The sequence below is a fragment of the Myxine glutinosa genome, chromosome 2 (genome assembly GCF_964187855.1).
Source record: "Myxine glutinosa chromosome 2, kmMyxGlut1.1, whole genome shotgun sequence".
NCBI classification, from domain to species: Eukaryota; Metazoa; Chordata; class Myxini; order Myxiniformes; family Myxinidae; genus Myxine; species Myxine glutinosa.
In genome coordinates, this window is record NC_136262.1 from 105,061,019 (window position 1) to 105,081,708 (window position 20,690).

Here is a 20,690-nt window from a genome sequence, read left to right on the forward strand (position 1 = left end):
TTGCTCGGGGAAAATCTCCTTGATTGTATCAGTGAAATTGTATGGTATCATTACCATTGAAATATATCATTGAACATCAGTTTTCTCTTGGGTGGAATTCATATGGATTGCGTTGCGAAAGCGCATATATAATACAACTTTCTGGCGAAGTTCCTCTCACGGTCCGGGGGTCACCGAGACCAGGTATTCACCGAGGGGACCACGTAACAGAATTGGGGGCTCGTCCAAATTACGATTTGCGGATTCGCAATTGGGTCTACGTCCGGGATTTAAAATTGTATAACATAATAAAATAATAGTTTTTATTAATTAAAATTTATTAATTAATTATTAATTGGTAAATTGTTTGAGAAATTGTGGTAAAGTCTTGGGTGAAGGTTAACAGGTGTTAACGATAGGCACCATGGCGTTTGTGGCACAGAACTTTGCGGTAACCCCGAGTGAGGCACAGTTCCGAGCGTTACTAAAGTCGGACCTCTTGAAATTGGCCAAACATTTTAACTTGGAGGTCCGAACTAATTTGAGGAAGGCAGAGTTGCAGACCACGGTGATACAGTCTATGGTGGGATTAGGAACATGGGACGAGTTAGCCTGGGAGTGGCTACCCGAAGAACCAGAAGACGTTGAGCTCCGGAAACTGGAGTTGCAATTACGGAGCCAGGAACGGATTAAAGAAGAAGAAAGGAAAGCAGAAAAGGAAAGAGCAGAAGAAGAAAGGAAAGCAGAAGAGAGGAGAGAAGAGAAACAAGCAGAGGAAAGGAGAGTGGAACGAGAACTCCAGGAAAGGTTAGCAGAAGAAGAAAGGAAAGCAGAAAAGGAAAGAGCAGAAGAAGAAAGGAAAGCAGAAGAGAGGAGAGAAGAGAAACAAGCAGAGGAGAGGAGAGCTGCAAGGGAACTCGAAGCAGAGGAGAGAAAAGCAGAAAGGGAATTAAAGGAACGTGACATGGAGCTTCGGCAGGAAATTAAATTCAAGGAGCTGGAGTTAATGAGAGAATGGGGAGAGGTACCACCCTTGCTGACGGGGTCGACACCTAACCAGAAAACCTGGGATGTGGGCAGACATGTGAGGCTGGTTCCACCGTTCAGTGAAAAGGAAGTCGCGAAATTTTTTCCACACTTTGAGAAAGTGGCTCGACAATTAAACTGGCCGGAGGAGGCCTGGACCATACTAGTGCAAAGTGTGCTGGTGGGAAAAGCTCAAGAGATTTATTCGGCGCTACCAATGGACCAATGTGCAGATTATGAGGTACTGAAGAAACACATCCTCAAAGCCTATGAGTTGGTTCCGGAAGCTTACAGGCAAAAATTCAGGAATGCCAGGAAGAGGGAGAGTGAGACCCATGTGGAGTTTGCCAGAGTGAAAGAAAACATGTTTGATCGGTGGTGTGAGTCAAAAGGAGTCGGGAAAGACTTCGAAACATTGCGTGACTTGATCCTGGTGGAGGAATTTCAGCAGTGTGTCCACGAGGACATCAAAGTGTACCTGCAGGAAAAGAAAGTACCAAAGTTGTGGGACGCAGCCACCATGGCAGATGATTATGCCTTAACCCACCGGATAGGGGTCCACGAACCTAACTCCTCGCCTAGATCTCCGCAGGGGAGGTGGGGAACAGCAGGTGCGGAGAACGACAATACATGGCGGCGGCCTCGAGAGGATTATGGGGACAACGCGGATACCCCACCTGTTCGAAATCAGAGGGCTGCGGGCCCAAGACAAACTTATTTTTCAGGGGGCCCGAGGCAGACCACGAGTTTTTCCTCCGGGCCTACTTGCGCTTTTTGCAAGAAACCTGGACACTTGATGTCCAGTTGTTACCTCATGAAAAGGGAAGACCCAGAGCGGAGTCCGACTAGTACAACTCCGAATGCGATGGCAAACGTAAGAAATCGCCCACAGAAGAGTTACCAACCATTTATTTATGAGGGGTTGGTCTCACTCAAGGGAGACTTGACTAACCCAAGACCGGTTAGGGTTTTGAGGGACACAGGAGCCCATCAATCCTTAATGCTTGAAGGCATTTTGCCATTGTCAAAGAGTACCGCAACTGGTGATAGTGTTCGGTTACAAGGGATCGGTGGCTGTGTTAGTGCCCCACTTCATGTCATCCATTTGGAAACCGATTTGGTGTCAGGACCGGTCACCGTCGGTTTACAAGCCATGCTTCCTGTAGAGGGAGTATCTGTGATTATCGGGAATGATTTGGCCGGGGGGCAAGTTTTTGGTAACCCGAGGGTTGGTAAAGAGCCCAGCAGGGAAAATAACACCACACCAGCTCGGGATGGCGACAAAAGTACCAAGTTATTTGTAGGGGGACTGAACTTCAAAACAGAGGAAGAAGTTCTGACCTCTGTCTTCAACAGATATGGGCCGCTGGTGGAAGTGCGGTTGGTAAGAGACAGGGAAACGCAACAATCAAGAGGGTTCGGCTTTGTCACGTTTGCAAGCACAAAAGACGCCAGAGAGGCAGAGAAGAATTGGAATGGCAAGGATTTGGAGGGTCGGACCATAACAGTAGGGAAGGCATTTCGTAGGCGTCGAGAGGTCTACAGGAGAGGACAACTGGGCGGTAGTTTTGGTGGTGGCCGCAATCAATATTATTATGGAGGCTCCCTGAGTTACGGCAGCTCCCGAAGGAAGGATTGTCAAAGGATTGGCCGAGAAGGAGACCGCTATTCATGGGACTACAGTGACAAGCGGTCCCACCATAATTATTAGGGAAGTTCTGAAAAGTGGAAGCACTGAATGCGGCGGAGCCGCCGAGCCAAGATTCCTACACGGATTAACCGTGAACGCCACGTTCCTCAAGGCGTCCATGTAGTGAACTTTCCTGCACGGACTAACCGTGAACTCCACGTTCCTAAAGGCATCAATGTAGTGAATACTCGGCTTGGCCTCCCGAAAAAAGTGCTATCGATTTGCTTAACTTTGGATCTTTGATCAACCCCTTAACCTTCATTCACAAGAAACTGACAGTCAAAGTCAAAGCAGAAATTGAACATGTAAAGGGCAGGGACAATGTCGTTGCTGGTGCTTTGTCCAGAGTGAATTACCTTTGAAAATCTCTGGGGGTTTTGTGAAATTTTGTTGCTTTATTTTTGAGTTGTGATAATTGTTGCCCAGGGGAACTGATGATTTGGGGGTTGAGTTATCTGGTTTGTTTATCCAAGTTGGCCGGCAAAGAAAGTTTTCGCTGGGTTCAAACTTTCTTTCTTGAAGGGGGGGAGTGTTACATATTTATGTGAATTACTATTCAGGTCTTTGCTTATCAATGTGTAGTCGATTAAGGGTTGTTGTGGTTGGAGGGGCAGGAGCCCTTCTGGGAAAAGAGACCGGAAACGGAAGAAGAAAGACACGAGGTGAAGAGAAGCGACGAGGATTCTTCTTCTTCCTCGCCCCGCTCCGACGAAAGGTGGCATCGATCTTGAGCCGCGTGGAAAAGCGGCGTTCCCAAGCCCGTCTGGCGAGAGGAGTTACCGGGACGTGTACCGACCCGGTGGACACGTCAAGTGGCCGTGGGGCCGTGCACCGACCCAGCGTCTGGCACCGTTCGCGGCACCGTCTACAAAGACGCGTACGGGTCGCACGTTGGGGCCTAACACGCGTTGCAAGCGGCGTGTGGCTTTTGCCTACTGTACCGTACCCGCTTCGCGTGGCCAGGAGGGAGCTGCAGCCGGGGTTCCCGGTACGATACATGCCCGGTGGAAACACGTCCTCCCGGGGTTTGTTCAACCGCCCGAGTGCGGCGAAGCCGACCATCATCTTGGTCAGGAGGGGCCCAGAGACATTGTGAGGGACCGAGACCAAAGGGGGTCGTGAGTACAAAAGGGGACACACGTATGTAAGATGGCCATCTTAATCATCTAGGGGGATTGATTGTTGAGTGTGAATTGTTGATGGTGGATTGCTCGGGGAAAATCTCCTTGATTGTATCAGTGAAATTGTATGGTATCATTACCATTGAAATATATCATTGAACATCAGTTTTCTCTTGGGTGGAATTCATATGGATTGCGTTGCGAAAGCGCATATATAATACAACTTTCTGGCGAAGTTCCTCTCACGGTCCAGGGGTCACCGAGACCAGGTATTCACCGAGGGGACCACGTAACACTCGGCTTGGCTCCGCCCCTCCCGAAAGCGCGCGTTGTGTTGCGCTTTTGACGTTCGCGAGATGAGGTTGAGGGCGCGCGGTGCGGCTTGAGGAGAACTCTTGTATAAACAAGAGATGTCCTTCTTTCTTTTTTTGTATACAAGATCGAGGCTCGTGAAAGAGCTAACATTAATCACACAAAAAGACAAACCGACGCACAAAACACAAAAAACAAGGGGAGCGGCAGACAAGATGGGGAGAGAGGGGGAAGGACACAAACACAACATTTGAGAGCAGGGACATCGGGAGGACTTGGGGGGAGGTGGGAGAGGAATAAAACATATTAACACTGCAAGGACTCTGGGGTGAATTACCGGGAGTAGAAAAGATCAAGGTTTTCGATGGGGGAAGATAAGAGATGGTGGTGAACAGCTGTTTTAAAGACCTGGAGGGAGGAGTGGGATTGAAGGGAGTGGGGGAGTTTGTTCCAGAGGCGGGAGAAAAGGGGAATGAAAGAGTGAAGGTGAGCAGAGAGCCTAGACTTTGGCAGTTTAACCATAAGAGGGTTGCAGGCAGATCTTGTGCGACCTGAAGGAATATTGGGAGGACAGAGCACAGAGAGACCTGGGGGAGCAAGGCCGGAGAGGAGTCGGTAGAAGACAGAAAGACCACCAACCTGCCTGCGGTGAATGAGTGAAAGGCCCTCGGAGTTGACTACATCGCAGGAGATTCCAATGATTCTGAAAGCTTTGGCCTCAACAGCGTGAAGCCGAGCAAGGTGTGAGGCAGGAGCACCAGCCCAGAGGGGGGAACAGTATTCCATTGAGCTGTGGATGAAAGCCTTGTATGTGGTGAGGAGCTCAGGTGTGCCAAGGAAGGACTTCGCACGACGGAGGATGCCCAGTCGGCGACTGGCTTTGGAGGCCAGCTTGGAAATGTGGTTTTCCCAAGAAAGATAATGGCAGATAGTGAGACCCAAAAGCTTGAGCGACAGAACTTCTTGGAGAGCATTGTTGAGAAAGTAGATGGGAGGGTTGTCCAGTCGGTCCTTTCGGAGAGACATTGTAAGAGTGTGAGATTTGTCAGGATTGAAAGACATGTTCCACTTGTTTGACCAGTCTGTGATTTTGTCCAGGTCTGCAGAGAGTGAGGAGGCTGCAGACTGCCGATCTGAGGGATGAGGAATGGAGCGGCAGATAGTGGAGTCATCAGCAAAGAGATAGAGAGGATTTTCCAGAGGGTCGGAGAGGTCATTGATGAAGACCAGAAATAGCACAGGGCCCAGAACACTACCCTGGGGAACTCCAGCCAGAACAGGAAGGGAAGATGAGAGAAATCCATTCAGGGCCACACGTTGCCTACGACCAGAGAGGAAATCCGCAAGCCATGAGTGGAGATTTCCCTGAATACCATAGGAGGTGAGTTTGGTGAGCAGAGCTGGGTGCCAGACCGTATCGAAGGCAAGTGATATGTCAAGTGAGACAGCTCTGATTTCCTGTTTGGCATTGAGGAGCTCCATCCATTGTGGAGACAGCAGAAGCAACATGTCCAGAGTAGAATGACCTGGTCTGAATCCAAATTGATGATCAGAGATCAAGCCATTGGAGAAGAGGAAGGATTTGATATCTGAAGCAATGATGGATTCCATGACTTTGCTGATAATTGGGAGCAGGCTGATTGGTCTGTAGTTGCAAGGATCTGTTTTTGCACCTTTTTTGTGTAAAGCGGTAATGTTTGCTGATTTCCAAGATGCTGGCAGATGACCTTGAGCAAAAGAGAGGGTGAAAAGAACAGCGAGAGGGCGAGATAGAGCGGCAGAGCAGGATTTTAGGACCCGAGGGCTGATGCCATCTGGTCCAGTTGCAGAATCAGAGTCGAGGTTTGATAAAAACTTCTCCACCTTGTCAGAAGAGAAGGACACAGAGTCCAGGAGCAGTTGGGTTCGACTGGGAAAGGTGGGAACAGAGAGAGATGGGTTTGGGACACAAGATTTTGAGGCAAACACAGAGTTGAGGCATTCGGCTTTGTCACGTGCGGTGTCAACTGTGTAGCCATTTGAGGTAAGGGAGGGGATGGAGGGGGAACAAACACCAGAAACGGATTTGGCCAGACGCCACCAGGATTTGGAGGAAGGAGACAGGTTTGAGAGTTCAATCTTGAGTGTGGAGAGATAGTGCTTCCAGGCATCCTGAGGGTAGAAACACACTTGTTTCGAGCTTGGTGGAAGGAACTGAGATTGCCTTCAGTTGGATTTGCCTTCCAAAACGCAAAGGCAAGTTGTTTCAGGGCAACTGCCTCACCACAAGATTCAGTGTACCATGGACGGGAGGAAGGGTAAGACAACTGAAGACGAGATGGGATTAATCTGTGCATGAGAGAGAGCAGTTTGCTTTGGAAGAATTCCCAGGAAGAATTGATGTCAGAGGCATTAGAGATGGAAGACCAGTCCAGTTGATTGATGGCTGCTTGCAGACCATGCCAGTCGGCCTGAGTGAAATGCCAGACTCGTCGGCGCTGAGGAGGCTCTCTGAGAATGGCCAGTGAGATGTCCACTTTAACAAGCACATGATCAGAAGAACCGATTGGAGCAGAAGAAGAGCAGCAGACATTTGCAGGGAAGTTAGTCATAACGAAGTCCAGAAGAGAAGATACTCCATTGACTGAGATCCGGGTCGGGAAATTGACAGATTGTGTCAGTCCCAATGAGTCGCAGAAGTCCTTTGCTGAGGTGCCATGGCTGGTGAGAGATGAACCCACACCCAGCCAGCTGGCATGATGACAGTTGAAGTCGCCACATATGAGGAAGAGAGAGTTTGGATGAGTTGATAGAAGTTGGTCCATGTTGTCCGACAGAGAAATGTAAATGGAGTCATCACTGTTTGGAGGATGGTACAGAACACATATGAACAAAAGGTGGGACCGGAGAGGAAGCCGTAGCCAGAGGTACTCCTGTGGGTGGGGTGGAGAGAGGGCAGTGCAGGGAGAGTGAGGAAGAGAGTTTTTGATAAAGATAGCCACCCCACCACCAGGACGAGGATCAGGTCTGTTGTACTGGAGGAGGGAGTAACCAGGAAGAGATATTAAGGAATCAGAGACATCTTGAAGGAGGAAAGTTTCTGTTAAGCAGATCAAGTCTGGATTTTCAGAAGCAACCTGAATGGAGAGATCAATCAGGTTTGAGCGAAGGCCCTGGATGTTTGAGGTCCATACCGTTAGTGAGGAGAGAGGAGGAGCATCGGGTGCAGGACAGGGGAGGGGAGGGGTAGGGTCAGATGAAGGGTGAGAGGGGGATGTAGGAAGAGCAGTTGATAGTGTGTCAGAGATTACAGAAGAGTTACAAGAAAGGGAAGGATGAGGAGGACGAAAGGTTTGATGGTGATGGAATGAGGCACAGTGAGAGTTTGTTTGAGGGGGGGGGGGCAGAGGAAAGTAGAAGGTTGGGGGAGGTGGAGGTATGACATAGGAGGGAGAGGAAGTGGGGAGGAGGCAGCTTTGAGAAGGAGGTGGGAGGAGGGAGAATTTGGGAGGGATGGTTGGGGGGGAGATTTGAAGGGGAGGGGCAAGGGGGGAGTTTAGAAAGTGGATGATTAATGAAAGATGAACATATATATATCAAATTGGGTTTGTTGTGATTTTCAAGTTAGCGATTCGTTGAAGAACGATGGAGGAGGGATGGAATGAATGAGAATTTAGAGCATGGAGTGATTTGGAATCATAAGAGATTGAATATTTTTTTGAAATGGAATGAGTTGAAGAGGAAATTGAAAGGAGCCTTTTAAATAAGAAGAAAAACAGCGTGTTGTAATAAACCACTGAATAAAACACTGAAGGGGATAGTTGAAACATATTTAAACAGAACTGTGAAGAACAATCTTATATTCACAAAAATACTAATGGGGAGAGGAAGCCTAGAGTGACGACCACGAGTCACTTGAACAGGGCAAAAGGTGGAAGGCAAGGGGAAAATGGGGGCGGGGCGAGACAGTGCACTTGGGCAGAGGCAAAAGCACACGAGGAGAAAGGGAAATGAAAGTTTTTTTTGTTTGTTTTGGGGGGTGGGGGGGGGTGTGTGGGGGTTACAACGTTAGACAAATAGTAGATGTTTGGTGAAGCTTGGTGGAGAAGGGGAAATCAAAAAAGCTAGCAAAACAGCGAAGGAAGGAACAACCTTCGACGGGGGAAGCCTGAGGCTGCAAGGCCTTGCTCGCGACGCAGCAAACAAACAATTAATTTATGAAAGATAAACACCGAGAAACTTCCAAGGGGGACACTATAAGTTCACACACCGAACGATAAATACAGTTTCGACAAAATACAATTGTGAACAGGCTTAACTTTGAAAAACGTGGAGACCGTGTGGACCGTCGAAAACCCCTGCCACCGCCTCCAAGATCTCGCGAGATCTCGTTTTCAAAAACCTTTTAATTAAATTAAATTCACCAAAAGAGGATATTCTAAAATCGTTAACAATATATTCATGCTCCTAAATACCCTTCCCATGCATTCTACAATGTAAATATTGAATCATTTGAAAACTATGATGATCATAAATTAACTGATGTCTTCTTTTGTTGTATTGAAATAATGTTGGGCTCAAATATAGTACATGTATTCAACAATTGAATATTAAGATCCGACAATATGATGCACATGCTCACACGGTATACACTAAAATACATAGTAAAAGCTCTGTTGATCATTGCAACGATATCTAACATCCTGTGAGTTATATTTCCAAAGTAACTAAATATATCTTTCTATTCTTTCTGGGGGATTGACTTTATCCTAAAGGGGAGTGCTTTGATCCTGGAGGGAGTGTGTTGATCCTGACAGGGGGAGTGATTCTGTCCTAGGATAATTACACTCTAGAGTGTGCCAGTCCTAGGATTAGTTCACTCTAGAGTGAGATTTTAGGGGAGTGAGAGAATCCTGCTACACCGGCACCGCCATGCGCCGAGGTTGTGAAGCTCAAGGCAGGGGGTTCTCCCCACAAAAGAGATCAGACAAGTACACATACATTCAAAGTACACCGCCCCATGCCAAATAATTAAATATGCTGCAGCGCGGCATTGCCGGGGCGCCTCCGGCGCCCGGCAATACCGCAGTGCAGCTCATTGAGGCTGCATTGGGAGGGAGAGGTGTACACTAATTGATTGATTAATTGTATAATTAAAATCAATAAAAGATTATCACAAAATATTTTCATAATCAATTGGCTAATCGCATAACTAAACCAGTAGTGCTTCATCCGAAGATGTATCTTTTAGAAATTTAATTAAATAAGTCATTTATATAAAATTAAATAATTAATTGATTACTCAATAAATAATTAATCGATTAATCAATAAATACTTAATAGATGAAATGATTAATCAATAAATCAAAAATATCCTTGATAGCCACATCACTTGGTCACTCATGTCCAAATATTAGCTTCCCAGCTCAAAAGGTGCCTGAGATATTGGCCAAATGAGAAAGAAAATAAATAAATGATTAATAATGAAAATAAATAAATAATAATCATAAAAAAATTAAATTATTAATCAATTTGGTCAGAGAACACATAAACTACCACTATTTCATCAGAATCTGTAACTTAAAAAAAAAAAATTTTTTTGTCATTAATCGAATAATTAAATAATTAATCGATTAATTGATTAATTAATAAATCAAAAATATCCTTTGCAGCCAAATCACCTGGTCATTGGCATGTCCAAATATCAGCTTCCTAACTCAAAAGGTGCCTGAGTTAATAATGGTCAGAAGATAAATGAAATTTAATTAATTAAATAAGTACTTAATTAAACGCTAATAATTAAATAACTCCTCAATTAATTGATTATTCAAAAAACAAAAAATACCGTATTTGACAAAGGACTTGCTCACTACTGTGCCGAAATTTCAGCTTCCTAGCTCAAAGGATGGCTGAGATATCGTCCGGACAACCAAGAAAACAAACAAGAAAACAAACAAGTACACATACATTCAAAGTACACCGCCCCATGCCAAATAATTAAATATGCTGCAGCGCGGCATTGCCGGGGCGCCTCCGGCGCCCGGCAATACCGCAGTGCAGCTCATTGAGGCTGCATTGGGAGGGAGAGGTGTACACTAATTGATTGATTAATTGTATAATTAAAATCAATAAAAGATTATCACAAAATATTTTCATAATCAATTGGCTAATCGCATAACTAAACCAGTAGTGCTTCATCCGAAGATGTATCTTTTAGAAATTTAATTAAATAAGTCATTTATAAAAAATTAAATAATTAATTGATTACTCAATAAATAATTAATCGATTAATCAATAAATACTTAATAGATGAAATGATTAATCAATAAATCAAAAATATCCTTGATAGCCACATCACTTGGTCACTCATGTCCAAATATTAGCTTCCCAGCTCAAAAGGTGCCTGAGATATTGGCCAAATGAGAAAGAAAATAAATAAATGATTAATAATGAAAATAAATAAATAATAATCATAAAAAAATTAAATTATTAATCAATTTGGTCAGAGAACACATAAACTACCACTATTTCATCAGAATCTGTAACTTAAAAAAAAAAATTTTTTTTGTCATTAATCGAATAATTAAATAATTAATCGATTAATTGATTAATTAATAAATCAAAAATATCCTTTGCAGCCAAATCACCTGGTCATTGGCATGTCCAAATATCAGCTTCCTAACTCAAAAGGTGCCTGAGTTAATAATGGTCAGAAGATAAATGAAATTTAATTAATTAAATAAGTACTTAATTAAACGCTAATAATTAAATAACTCCTCAATTAATTGATTATTCAAAAAACAAAAAATACCGTATTTGACAAAGGACTTGCTCACTACTGTGCCGAAATTTCAGCTTCCTAGCTCAAAGGATGGCTGAGATATCGTCCGGACAACCAAGAAAACAAACAAGAAACCAGAGTGAAAACTGAGTACAGTACTCTCTTTCAGCGTGCGTCACTGCCGAGCCCCCTTCGGTGCCCGGCAATGACGATTTGCAATGCCTGGAGGTGGCATAGGAAAGGAGCGGTGTACAACAAGAAACCAGAGTGAAAACTGAGTACTCTCTTTCAGCGTGCGTCACTGCCGAGCCCCCTTCGGTGCCCGGCAATGACGATTTGCAATGCCTGGAGGTGGCATAGGAAAGGAGCGGTGTACAACAAGAAACCAGAGTGAAAACTGAGTACTCTCTTTCAGCGTGCGTCACTGCCGAGCCCCCTTCGGTGCCCGGCAATGACGATTTGCAATGCCTGGAGGTGGCATAGGAAAGGAGCGGTGTACAATAGGACAGCGGACTTATTTTATTCATCGTAAATTTTGCTATTTTGGAATAGACGGCGCTTGTGTTTCTGAATGAAAATGTCACACACATCATGTGGGGATAGGGTAAAGTCATGGTGTATGTTCATGAGGGCCAGAGATGCCATCCGACTTTCTCCCATGGAATTTTTTAGGTCGGTCTTCAGACGACGCAGGCAAGAAAATGAGCGTTCGGCCTCACAGGAGCCTACAGGGAGGGTGCATCCAATATGGAGTAGGAGTTTGATGGATGGAAATTCGTCTCCATCAACTGCGCAGAAACAATCCATGAATGTGCTTGGAAGAATGTTGTTGGGCCTTCTTCTCCAAAACATCTGCCAGTCTCTAAGCTCATTTATCAGTCCTGCGGGATGTTCCATGTGGTTTTTCCAACGCAACAGCTTCTGATGTCGGGCTGGAATGTCGCAGGTTTCGGCGATTATCGCAGATGGCATCAGCAGAAACAGATCGCTACCTTCTCGATTTTCAGCACAGAATCTATCGGGGGTCCATTTCCTGGCTGAGGTGGTCGAGAAATGGAATGGACATGTTTCTGAAGTGGAAGAGCAAGAGAGTATTGGCGGCACTGTTTGGACAATGGATTTGTCGTTTTACAACTCTCGGCATTGTGACATCACCTCCTACAGATTCCATCATGGCCTTAGCGTGATCGAACCACATAGAGAATTCAGTTTCTGCATTTGACCCTAGTTGAGTGAGCGCGTCCTTCTTGTCGTCAATCATAGAGTATTCCTCCAGCACATCCATGCCGTTGCGTTGCAGCTTGTGGGCAAGACCTTTTAAAGTATGTCGGCTGTTCTTCACTGTAATTAATACAACAACAAACTGAAAATACGTCAGTGAACTCAGAATTCCCTGTGCAGACACGCGGCTATCACGGTCCCACCCGCTGGGAATTCTCATCACCGTCGGGATTTACAATCCTCTCCAAACAAATACAGACAAATGGATATAACTCTTCGACTGTCTCGTAACAAGAGTGTGTCTCCACCCACCTCGTCTTGCACAGACCTTGCAGTTTTTTTGCTGAGGTTTCCTCTTCTTGCTCAGATAAGGTCTTTTCAAGGTACCGTTGTCTCTTGGGTGAGTTCTTGAAAAATCTATAAAGCTCATTAATGGTATCAAACATATTGCGAACCATGAGTAGTTTACACGCTGCTGCGATAGACAAATATAGCACATGACTGTTGCAGTGAGTGTAGAGCGCCAAAGGCTGGACAGCTTTAACCTGCGCTTGAGGTCCGATTCTGGATGACGCCATTGATGATGCACCGTCATAGCTGATGTCCACACCTCTTTTGAATAAACAATCTATGATGGCCTTTCCTATAGCTTCCCCAGTAGTTCTCTCTAGCTCTACGAAATCAAAGAATACTTCTTTAACTGAAGGTTGTGAGGCCAGGGTGTCGAGGAACCGGAGTGAAATACTGAGCATTTCATGGTTGGAATGAAGCTCCGTTACCTCATCGCCTATGATGGTGAAAAATCCACCCTCCTTCAAACACCTGGTCAGTCCGTCTCTAATCTGGCCACCAATGATCTCTATCACTTCGTTCTGGATGGTCTTATAGGTACAGCGAGCATTCTTGTTGCCACTCAGCAGATGCTCCGGTAAGATCTCATCGTTTTCAGCAATGTGACTCAAGATGGCGAAAAAATTTCCTTTGTTTGAGATGTCATCACATTTCAGCGAATTGTCGTCTCGATGTCCCCTGAGTGCTATGTTCTGCGGCGCCACACCGACAATTTGTCGGAGGATGTGTAGATTTTTTTCATAGTTCAATTTGTTCTGCTCGGAAATCAAATATGATATTCTGTGGGTCGGATTTCGGACACTTTCCATCAAATCATTAGCAGCAAGCATGGCTTGTTTATGGTAGTTCAGTGAATCGTGTGTCGCCAGTGCACCATCTGCACCAGTTGCTTTCCGTAGGTTGGTTAAGGGTGATCGAACTAGCACCCCTGACTTAATTTGATCATTTTTTGGATGGAACATGACACAGAACTTACACATCCCACCTCCAAGTACAGAACTGTAAGCCAACCATTTGTAACGATCGAGCCACTCTCTGCGAAAATTCAGCACATATGAACCATTTTGTCCCTTCCGGTTGATCCGTTGAACACACAGGGAATCAAAAGTTTGTGGGCAGTGATTCTCGTTTAAGTACTTGATTTTCTCGTCACTCGGAAGCGACTCATAGGAACATTGTCGGCCACAATATCACCGACATCATAAGCTGGCGCGGCCTGTACGCCTTCCAGCACAGGCACTGATTTGTCGTTTGTTGCATCACTCACTTTGAGAGTGTTTGTATTGCCAAGGGGATCGGAAGACGTGGTTGCTTCATTATGGAGTACTCGTACCTCTGGTTGGGCCTCAGCTGCTGGTGCTGCGGCAGTCCTACCCAGTGGGTGCTGTGCCTCATCTGTTGTTATAGTATGGTCTGTTGCACTGGATGGACAAAAAGAAGTCCGTAATCTCCTCTTTTTGGATCTTCCATGACACTCACTCGTTTTGTCTTAAGACAAAGTAAGTGATCCGATGTTTGTCGATATGATACCTCTGTAGACCGCATTGACCAGTTCCCTCAGCGCTCAGCAATGCATTATTGGATGGACGAGTCCACTAACGTGCTCGGCGAGGGGTGTTGACAATAGCATTGTACTATTGTGAACGTAACCCACGTCGAGCGATTTAATAAACTCGTCGACAAATGTCCAGTCAAATGGTGCCTTGTCCCACCACTAATTGGAAAAGATTGTTTCTCTGTTGGATTCTCCTCTTATATACCCCAGGAATACCATATCAAAAATAGAGATGAATGGGTAGGGTGGAAGGGGTCTAAATATGCTAATTTATGTTAATTGGGTCCGAACATCAAAGGAACAAGCTAAACAAGAATAAATCTAGCATTTGTCTCAAGAATAATCAATTTAATGCCACCCAACTTCATCAATCGTGTTGTTAGAAATGATAGAAACTCAAATTAGGTAACTACTTGGATTATTACCTGTGTAATCATAAATATGCTAATTAAGTGTCGCCATTAATGAAAAACCTTCTTTTGAAATAGTGAACCAAAAATTATAAGAATGGTGTCAAAACCTGGGTTTTCATGGTCAAGGTGTTCAATGGTACGGGCCAGAACTTCATGAAGTTATTATTATTATGCAAGTGATAAAATTATGCAAATAAGGCCCTTACCAAGAAACATATTACAATAAAAAGTAATTGCTCATACCGGGTAAGACAAATAGAGGAGACAAACCTACATGTAAGTCTCTAAAACACTTGTTTAGCTGTGCAGTCGTTCAGTCATCAATTTCAGCCTCAATAACTTGTGGGTCCATTGAATTAGTGCAACTTGTACCTTTGCACTCACCACAAGCAAATGTGCTTTCAAGACCCCGCCTGCGACAAGTGCATTTCATAAGAGTGTTGCAGCCAGTTTTACAGTTACAGTGAATAACTTCAAGTAAGTAGTCAGGAGCCGGAGGCAGGTCTGTTTGTTCTGGAATTAATTTACCATCCTTCTCCTTCCATCCCCAGTCAGTGGCATTTAGTCTGGAACTTTCTCCTTTCCATTCATTGATTTGGTAGAAAACACGTAGGGAGTGGTACTTTTCCGCAGCTGAGGTTGGAGGAAAAACCTGTGCCTGAACCGCCTTTGAACACCTGACAACTTTTTCTTTAAACCGCTGGCATCTAAGTGTGTCCAGGCTGTCATTTTCCCCTCCATTATGGAGGCACACAAGTGTATTCTCACCAGCTTCAATAATTTGATTATGCGGGGTATCTGGACCAGCCAAAAGGATTTCTGCATGCTTCCTGAACTTAGAATTGTTAAGCAGCTTTTTGAACGCAGGTGGTTTTCCAACCCCAAACAGTCTAGAAGTTGTGTCGCAACCTGAAATGGCATGTGCAAATAGAATGTTTTCGCATGCACTTTCCTTTAGGATATCCATCGTCTTTTTATGTCCCATACTCTGCAGCTATTTGAATATGACTTTGGTTCTGGTGTGAAATAGATTGCGTTTGGAAGATTCTTTGCGTGATAGCAAAGAAGCACAAGTAAGTCTGTGTCCTCTCCTACGAGAACAGTGTCGACATACTCTGCAGATTTTACTGCAGTCATAGCAATCAGCGTATCAGCATCTCCCTTTGCCTGTTGGATGACACATCCTGCTCCCTCCAGTTTTTCCCTCAAAATGTTTATGAACCTCTGCTTGTTCACTGTGTTTGACAAAAACTCGTTTTTCTTCAAAGAAATAACAGTTTGCCCAGAAAAGTGTACCTGAGGCCTGAAGCAACCCTTTGTCCAGCGCAAGTGAGTGACATCCTTGGTTGATGGTTCTGCCGAATATCCATCAAATGCAATAATAATAATAATAATAATACATTTATTTTATATAGCGCTTTTCAAGAAGCCCAAAGGCGCTTTGACAGAGTACAAAAAACAAGTGCAAAAAGCCAAAAATCAATAGGTAAATAATCAAAGCAAGAGGAAGGAGAAGGAGAAGAGATAGTCAGGGGTTAAATGCTGTGGGTTAAATGTTGAATGCAGTGTTGAACAGGTGGGTTTTGAGTGTTGTTTTGAATGTGGTGAGTGAGGAGGAGTCTCTGATGGTGTGAGGTAGTGAGTTCCAGAGGGTGGGAGCAGCGATGGAGAAGGCTCTGTCCCCCCCAGGATCTGAATTTGGTTCGCATGGGGGGGGGGGGGGTCAGGAGGTTGGTAGAGCGTAGGTTGCGGGTGGGAGTGTGTCTGGAGAGGAGGTCAGTCAGGTAGGATGGGGCCAGGTTATGGAGGGCTTTGTAGGTCAAGAGGAGGATTTTGTACTGGATTCTCTGGGGGATGGGGAGCCAGTGAAGCTTGCAAAGAACGGGGGTGATGTGGTCACGGGTCCGGGAATGGGTGAGTAGACGGGCAGCGGAGTTCTGAATGTATTGGAGTTTATTGGTGATTATTGAGGGCGAACCAAAGAGGAGGCTGTTGCAGTAGTCAAGACGGGAGGTGATGAAGGCGTGGATGAGGGTTTCTGCAGCCGTGGAAGAGAGGGATGGACGGAGATGGGCGATGTTTTTTAGGTGAAAGAAGGCTGTCTTTGTGATCTGTTTAGTGTATTTGTCGAAGGAGAGGGTTTGGTCAAAGATGATGCCAAGATTCCGGATGTGAGGGGAGGTGGATACTGGGAAACCGTCGATGTTGAGGGCAAAGTTATGGCAAAGTTATTGGGCACAACAATGGTTGGTTTAGAGTACCTGCGAGCTACATAGTCCATGTACAACTGACAAATGTGATCTATTGACTCCTTTCTCGGCCAAGGAATTCTTTGTAGGAGTGATCCCCCATCAATCACAAAGTGAAGCTCAGTAGACGGCAAGGAATCTGGCTGCGAGTCTTTCACATATTCCCATATTGCATCAGCGAGGGCGGGTTTGTTGGCTTCTCTGAGGAGCTTCTCTGTTGGCTTCTTTCTCTGACTCGAACAGGGCTGCTGGGTAGTTGCATAGTTCAAACTTTAGGGCTGCCGAGGGATCATCCTCCTTACTGGCAATAACACTCAGTCTCTGGAAGAGAAGATGTGGCTCAATTTGTATGCTATTGTCTTTAGTAGTCACCAATGTCTTTGCAACGAGGGTAACAACTTGATTTTTTGCTGAAAAGAGACGTTATTAACACTCATTCCAACCATGCTGTCAAGTATTGCCTGGCCTACTTGTTTTGCGTTCTCAACATTCACAGATTTGCTTGCTGTGACACCATTGACTCGGCTGCGCAGAGACTTGTCACCACAACAAAGATCCAACTGCTTCAGTGTCCTGAGCAACTCGAAAGTATCATCCACGTCCTTTTTTAGTCGTGCCTTTGTCACATCCTTCTGCTGTTCACTCGTCACATACGTCACCCCTGAGACTGTCTGCATAGCGAAATTGATCTCTGAACAAGCAGGCATTGATAACAACCACTGTACCCTTTGGTTTTCAGTGAAACCCCACCCTCGAGTAAGACCGCCATGACTTTTAACACTGAGCACGAGTACCTGTTCAATGATTAGGTCAGTGGACAGACCAGCCCAATATCTCTCAGAGCGGCGAATGACATGGTGTTCTTCAGAGAAACTGTTATACACATCTGGGTGATCTGCTTCCAGAGATAGCATCCCTTGCAGGTAGAGGTAGGAACACTTGGTGTATACAGTCACGTGAAAAAGTAAGTACACCCCATTTAAAGTTTTGACTTTTTCAACATATTTCAACATACAGCTATTTGATCTTCATTTCAACAATATTGATAGATAAAGGTGATATAATATAACAAATATCATGAAACATTTACATGTTGGAGTCCATTGTATAATTTATATAAACATAAATGCAAATTTTGCATGTGGAAAAAGTAAGTACACCCCGACATTTATCACAACTTCAAATACCTAAAATTAGAATCAGGTGCACCAGCTCAGGTGCAAATGATTAGAACATCGTCAGAGAGGATCTTGGTGGAACCTGTCTTATTTAACCCTCAGACATTTAGTTTGGTTTGCTCTTTGTTGTTGAAGTGTGCGGCGTCACCATGATTAGAACATCGTCAGAGAGGATCTTGGTGGAACCTGTCTTATTTAACCCTCAGACATTTAGTTTGGCTTGCTCTTTGTTGTTGAAGTGTGCGGCGTCACCATGTGTAGATCAAAAGAGCTCTCTGAGGCCTTCAGAAAGAAGGTTATAGATGCCTACGAGTCTGGGAAGGGATTTAAAAAGATCTCCAAACAATTTGAAATCAATCATTCGACTATCCAGAAGATCATCTACAAGTGGGGAAGATTCCAAACAACTGCCAACTTGTTTAGGCCAGGCCGCCCCAGCGAGTTCAACCCGAGAGCAGACCGGGCAATGCTGAAAAGTCCCTAAGAACCCCAGAATGTCATCACGGGACCTACAGGTAGCGCTTGCCACTGTTGATGTCAAAGTGCACGTGTCTACCATTAGAAAGAGGCTGCACAAATTTGATCTACATGGGAGGTGTGCGAGGAGGAAACCTTTGCTGTCCAGAAAGAACATCAGGGCAAGACTAAAGTTTGCCAATAAACACCTAGGCAAAGACCAGCACTTCTGGAACAATGTGCTCTGGACAGATGAGTCAACGGTAGAGCTATTTGGCAACAGTACCAGAAGACATGTTTGGCGAAAACCAAAGACAGGATTTGACCACAAGAACCTGATACCAACTGCAAAGCATGGTGGTGGAAATATTATGGTTTGGGGCAGCTTTGCTGCATCATGACCTGGGCAGCTCACCATCACAGAATCCACTATGAATTCTTCATTGTACCAGAGGGTGCTTGAGGAAAATGTGAGGCCATATGTCAGAAAGTTGAAGCTCAACCGAAGGTGGACCTTGCAACATGACAATGACCCTAAACATACCAGTAAATCCACCAAGGAATGGCTGAAAATAAAGAAATGGAGGGTTCTGGAATGGCCAAGTCAAAGCCTGGATCTAAATCCCATCGAGATGTTGTGGGGGGATTTGAAACGAGCTGTGCATGCAAGAAACCCCTCAAACATCGCACAGCTGAAAGAATTCTGCATGGAGGAGTGGGCAAAAATTTCTCCCAGTCGATGTCAGAGACAGGTAGACAGTTATAAGAAACGCCTACTTGAGGTTGCTTCTGCCAAAGGGGGAAATACCACCTATTTGAGCCAAGGGTGTACTTACTTTTTCCACATGCGAAATTTGCATTTATGTTTATTTAAATTATACAATGGACTACAAAATGTAAATGTTTCATGATATTTGTTATATTATATCACCTTTATCTATAGTGTAGCAGCATAGCAAACCTGTTGTGCATTTTGTGATACAAGCACCAAATTTGGCACAAATGTACATTAATATGTTGCGAACATTTTCAGATATTGGGCCACTTGAAATTCCGTAATTTATCTTTTCAAATTTTTTCAAATTTCGTTATTTCAAATTTTTCGGGTGACACCGTCACAATTTCGGTCTTCGAGGCCGGCCGATATAGTGGGGCGGCTTAGCCCAAATATTCAAAAGAATTGTGCATTTTGAGATACAAGCACCAAATTTGGCACAAATGTACATTAATATGTTGCGAACATTGTGTGGTCAGCAATGAAGACGAGAGTCTGAATTACATGTATGCAAAAGACCTTGTGAACCAGTGAAGCAAATACACGGGTAAGCATGAATTAAATCTAGAGCATGATATAATTTCCATGATGTTTACCTCTACACTCAATGGTGGAAGGAGGTAATGTTTTGATCCCAGCTTGTCTGTATGTCTGTTTGTCTGTTAGTCCACAAAATTCCAGACAAAGCTTGTAGTAGTGGTAGTTGTAGTGGTAGTGGTGATAACAGAAATTGTTATATAGAACTGAACTTATATTATTATTATTATATGCAGAAAATAACTTCATTTCTATATGCCCTGCAGTGGACAGGTTAATTGGTTTATGCACTGAAGGGGTCACCCTGGTGTGCACTGCTGTGTTCTGCCTCACTGAGTTGTTCAGGTATGATGTACTCAACACAAGCTTCCGGTCGGCCCGGAGGTGGGGGTGCGGGGCCTGTCACGGAACGTCAAAACAAACGGCCTGCCGGGGCCGCCCAAAAGTCGGGCGTGAGGGGCGCGTCCACTAATGGAACGCCTCTCGCTTCCCAGATCGAGGGCCACGTGGTCAGGAGAACCTCGTCCCTTCCGGTCACACTTTGCCTATCGGCCGGCCTCGAAGACCGAAATTGTGACGGTGTCACCCGAAAAATTTGAAATTACGAAATTTGAAAAAATTTGAAAAAAAAAATTACGGAATTTCAAGTGGCCCAATATCTGAAAATGTTCGCAACATATTAATGTACATTTGTGCCAAATTTGGTGCTTGTTTCACAAAATGCACAATTCTTTTGAATATTTGGGCTAAGCCGCCCCACTACTATCAATATTGTTGAAATGAAGATCAAATAGCTGTATGTTGAAATATGTTGAAAAAGTCAAAACTTTACATGGGGTGTACTTACTTTTTCACGTGACTGTAAGTACCAACATTCATTTTTACTCGTAATTTCTTCATCAAATCAGAATGACAAGGAAGAAACAATCAAGAATGATGATTCCAATCAAAACAGTATTGGGTAAGCTCCCTTTGTTTTAATCTTTTAATTACCTGGATTTCAGTATAGATGGCACTGCTGTTTGGAGGAGAAATTAATGGGATGCCAAACAGGACAAAATAGGCAC